Below are 6091 nucleotides of genomic sequence, written 5' to 3'. Positions count from 1 at the left end.
ACATGGGTGTTCCGATAAGTCCTGCATCTGTAGAATCTGATTGTCGGAAGTTACGTTTTAGGAAGTGACGTCAACAGAATGTGATTGTTTGAACTTTTAACGCAGACACAAAGCGTCCGTTATTGAAGTTGTCGCAGATTTCAGCGAGACATCAGCGACACAACAACAAAGCAGTGAAGTGATCAACAATTCAAATGTGTACGAGTACAAAAAATCTCCGTCATTTATAGACACAGCCTAACTTCATATCTATACATTTGAATGAGAAGACCTCATTTTGGGTTTCGTTTATCTTCCTCCGCGATAAACTAATCATTATGCCTTTATGTGCTATAGGTACCACGTATAGTCGCACTTGTCATCATCGCTTAGGGTAATTCCGTTTTTGCTATTTTGCGAGAAAACGGAAAAAAGGCGTCCGGATATTGTTTTCGTCATTGGACGGACTTTTAAGTCCTAGTCAACACTTCCGTTCCGTCAAGCTGTACCCCTTTTTCAAGCTCCGAACAGTTTCTGACGTTCGAAATTCGCTCTAGACGCTGCAGCCAGCCTTCTCAGAAAATACAAGAATCCTGCAAAGTCGGGAAAAAGTGCATGATTTTACGCAACATTATCCGATTGTCAAACGACATTTGATTTGAATAATGTCCGAGAATTTCGAAAGGCTTGTCTGCAGCGGTTAGTAAAAGGGGAAACGAAAGTCTGCCGCTTTGTGGAGATTGCCGGTTTTCAATTGGAACATAACTCGGCCTTTTCTGTGGAAAAATGAATGCACATGTTTCACAAGTGTACATTTAATTTACAAACAACCCTAAACTCCTCTGCGGGTGTTTCTAGAAAAGCAGAGAACGATTACCCTACCGGTGCACCTGCTCCATGCTCCCAGTTTTTATTAGGGTCCGAGTTGCTCATTTGCTTTTGTTGCTTTGTATATATTATTTTAGTTGCTTTTCACTGGCGTGTTTATCTGTTTCCATGTCTGGTCTTTGTCCATTGATTACATTCTTTTGATCTTGATTCCCTTGACTACTCTTTCCTAACTTGATAGTATATGATTTTTTGGATATATGAGCTACATGAACCAGTGTCAAACATTCCTTCAGTCACTAGAAGCGATAAAAATACGATTTCTTGGGACCTCTGGAACCAGTACATTGAATAACGTATGAATTTGGTTCCATTAACATGTCTGCACACCTGTCTTTGAAATATGATTTATTTTTGGAGCATGCACAATATGGACTTCCTATTATATTCAACCACATTCTAAATGTCCACGATTTTTGCGTGTGTGTTTTAGTAATATATATTAAAACGGGTGTCAATATTTAGATGCAGAAAACATTTTAGGTGTACTTATGATTACAACCAATTAGTGTTAAATTTTGTGCATTCAATACTATTTTCAACAACAGCCACACAGAAAAAAACGAAGGCAAAATTAACAAATAGCACAATAAAATAAATTGGATTAGATGGGTTTTTTTTGTTTTTTTTCGTGGATTTAAATTCAAAACGAAACATAAAACTTCCGCAGCGCATCGAAAACTTACAAGTTATGCTAAGCAGTGAGTGGATATAATTATAGGACCATGATTTCAAGATTTCTCCGAAATAGATATAAGTAAATAATAAATTTCACAAAAATGTATGCCCACGAATATAAGTATCTTTACAGAATTTGACGGACTGGAATAACCAGTTATTTTTTTATCTCAATTGCAATAAAACTCAAATTCTTCAGTTTTGCTGAAATGATTTTATGTGATCTGTGGACGAATGTTGAGCTGAGGAAGGATCCAAAAAATGTTCAATTTGACTTTAATAAACCAATATTGCTTTTACTGTTATGGGTTGTTAAGTAGCACTCCTGCTAAGAATCATGCAAAATATGACACATGGTTGGAAACCTACATACTTTCATTTTTGATATTTTGTTTAAAATGTTATAATAAACAGAAATGAATGTGAGTTTTTTTTTATATGGCTCTTGTTCTTAGGAGATAAAAATTATATAAAATGTACTGTAACATTCAAAATTAAGGGAGATAACTCTGTAAATCTCTAAATTACAATAGAAACTAATAGATTTTCAATGTGAATTATCTCAGGAGGATTGGAATGAATAATTATACATTTCATCATATAGACCTTTAAAGCAACTTAGTAACAAAAATAAAAATGTGTAGCCTTTTTGGGGTGTATAACATATTAAGTATAACAATATTTGCATGATTATTACAAATACTACTACTTAAATCTAAAAATGTAAAAGAATGATCAGAAGTAAAGAGCTACAACTAAAGTGTTAAGGATTGTCTGTTCAATACTCTATACTCACTTATATAGTTACTCGTAGAAAGCCTTTTTAGGAACTTCAAATGTGTTCAATATTCTACACTCACTTATATAGTTATAAAGCCTTTTTAGGAACTTCAAATGTGTTCAATACTCTACACTCACTTCCATAGTTATAAAGCCTTTTTAGGGACTTCAAATGTGTTCAATACTCTACACTCACTTCCATAGTGATAAAGCCTTTTTAGGGACTTCAAATGTGTTCAATACTCTATACTCAATTATATAGTTACATGTATGAAGCCTTTTTAGGAACTTCAAATGTGTTCAATACTCCATACTCACTTACATAGTTATATATATGTATGAAGCCTTAATTTTTTAAATGCCGATCTGAAAATAGAAATAAATATTGTTGTGACGATATATAGCAAACGCGTTGTTTGTTCAGTGTTTTTTTTCTACAACATGAATCACTTTACTATTTGGCAGTGTTTGAATTTTATATGGACAGGTACTTAAAACATTTTTTCAAAGAAATTATTCTTGCTAGATGATCAACAAAGTGACATATTTTATTACAGGACGAAAGAACCGTACGTTTAACTATGTAAGATCGAAAAACTACTACATTTGTTTGCATTCTTACAGGTGAATGGTGAACATTTTTTGGCTACGTCGAATGGCTTGGACGACTTGCCTGGTATAGACCATTAATGCTAACTGGGGGATATTCGATGAGCGTGCTTGTAGCATGCCTAATATACATTTCCGTGATGAAAATTCGTTTGTTTTACCAAAATTGTTTTTTCGCGGAAGTGTATATTGAGCATTTATTTAAAAGGTTTATTTTGTTTGTTGAAGGGTACTCACAACGTCACGAATCAAAATATATCATATATTTATATTAAAATATGACTTTTGTATATGCATTATAAATGTTTGTTTAAACCCTATCATCTACCCAATATCGTATACCCTATATCACGCCCCGACCTATATCGCATCCCCTATATCACACCCCTAGACCTATATCGCATACCCGATATCACACCTCTAGACCTATATCGCACCCCCTATATCACACCTATAGACCTATATCGCATACCCTATATCACACCCCTAGACCTATATCGCATCCCCTATATCACACCTCTAGACCTATATCGCATACCCTATATCACACCCCTAGACCTATATCGTATACCCTATATCACACCCCTAGACCTATATCGCATCCCCTATATCACACCTCTAGACCTATATCGCATCCCCTATATCACACCTCTAGACCTATATCGCATCCCCTATATCACACCTCTAGACCTATATCACATCCCCTATATCACCCCCCCTAGACCTATATCGCATCCCCTATATCGCACGCCCTTCACAGACTTTATTTGAAGTCTGGTTAGAATATATGATATAATGAACATGACATATCAAAATCTGTATCACGTGCTGTATCAACCCTCAATCTATATCACCCCGTGGGCCGGTGGTCTTTGGTGTGATATAGGAGTCTCTGGTTGATACAGCATGTGCTACAGATTTTAACATGTAATATTCAACTACCATATATTTGGCTGATTGAGAATCACCGGAATACTAAATGTATATGATATGAAATTTAAAACAGTACGAACTGACCCTTGACAAAGGAAGACTCATCGATTATTGAAGCAAGAAATGATATTTAACCCCCCACCACCCCACCCCACCCCCCCCCAAAAAAAACGCTAAACATACGCCAGAGTCAGACTCAAACAGAAAAAAACTGTTTTATGAACAATGAATGCAGTGTGTGTCAAATCAGTTGTGCTACGAACACTACAAAACAAGACCGTCGCTATGTAGCAACATTATGTTTACTGTGTTTTATTTCTCCTGTCAAATAGTTATATTTCCCCTAAAAGCACATTACCAACCACCATGCGCTTTCATGCGATGCATTGCAAGAGCTTATGAAGAAAAGCTACTAGTGGCGTAAGTGAAAACTTCCCCCTTTTTATAATAAAATTTTCTGCGTACTATTTATACAGAAAATAAGTTAAATTTGTAAAAAAAAATATAGATCATAAATGTATTTTGTCATTGGTCAGATCTGGTTCACTACAACTCAAAGTTGAACCTATACCTCTGAGTGAACGTTTATGTATTTACTGTTACAATAATAATATTAGAAGATGAGAAACACTTCTTTTTTGGATGAAATTTTTACTCAGATTTACGATAATTTTTTTTCACCAAACCTGTGTTTTTAATAAGGATGATGAATTCAGACCGGAAGAAATGAACGAAGGGCTTAACAGAACCAAAACTTCACGCTATCCTACTATGAAGCTGGTAGATTAAAGGATGTACCGATTTGCATCATTTTCGATAGTTCATTCAAAAACGGTCATCGTATCAAAAGAATGGACAATTTTGCCGGATTTATGCATCATTTAAAAAGGTACATGTAGACAAAATGATAGCATCAAATAAAGACCCGTAAGTCTCACTTGCGTGATTTGTAAAGTGATGGATTTTTGACAAAAGAGATGAAATAAACTTACTAGACACTGATTTCATGAAGGTTTTTGACTTAGTCCTGCATATATAAACAACTGATAGGCAAATTGGAACAGTAAAAAATGAGCCCACAGACTCATTGTAACTGGGTTAAGAATATTTTAACCGACCGAATAAAAAAACCAGAACAATCTAAGGGAAATACTCACAATGACGTCACAGGCGACATTCCAATGGCACGACGTCACGGACGGCATTCCAGAGGGCTTGGGTCCAATCCTTTGTGTGGTCTTTATAAATGACATATCAAAATGCGTCAACTCCGAGGTCTTCGTGTTCGCAGATGACACGAAATTATATAGAGAAATAAACGATGCAAGTGATCAAACAACTGTCCAAGACGATATTAACAAGCTTTTTAATTGGAGTCAGATTCAAACGAGGGCTAGACAAATATAGGAGTGATCATTCAATGATGTATGATTTTACAGTGGACTTTAATTAAAAGTTTCCGTTAGTGATAAAGAAATAGAGGCCACTATAGAGATTGAGAAACCTGCAGAGACTTACATCAATAGATATTAATGATTAATCGGAGAACGCAAAAAAACAATACATTGTAATGGTTGCAACGGAGCTTCTCCTGGAAGCCCCCACTCAAAATTTATAGCAAGATGTCTAAAAAGTATTTTCCATGACTTCGTTGCTAATTTTGTACTCTTCCTCTATTTCGATATATGGGAATCTCTTCGTATTACTGAAAGAGAGCCAAGGTACAATAAAGTATGTAATGACAATGTAAATGTGAATGGCAACGAACTTAGGTATTATAGATTTCTCAAACATACTATTTGTACAGAGAAAATTAGGTTGAATGTATAAAAAATAGAAATCATAAACGTGTTTTGTCATTGTTAAGATACTGGTTCACTAACTCAAAGTACAAACTGCCAGATATAATAGATTACCTATATCTCTGATTGAACATTATGTATCTATTAGTATTGAAGGTGAAAAACACCTTTTGTTTGAATGTAATTTTTATTCCGATTTACGAGAAGATTTGTTCATCAGTATGAAGACTTTTACCTTTTAGATATTGATAACAAACTTGAATAGTTAATGTCAAATATAGAAATGGTTCCAGTTTTAACCAGTTGTGTACATAAAATGTTTTACAGACGAAAATGTGGAACGCCTAAACTGTCTGATAAGATACACATTTGTTTACGTGTTGTCAATTTTATATTACTTGCTGTGGTTTTATAATTACATG

The sequence above is a fragment of the Perna viridis genome, chromosome 13 (assembly GCF_037379345.1).
Source record: "Perna viridis isolate PV_CMFRI_1.1 ecotype Kerala chromosome 13, ASM3737934v1, whole genome shotgun sequence".
Classification (NCBI taxonomy): Eukaryota; Metazoa; Mollusca; class Bivalvia; order Mytilida; family Mytilidae; genus Perna; species Perna viridis.
This window is presented reverse-complemented; position numbering follows the sequence as displayed.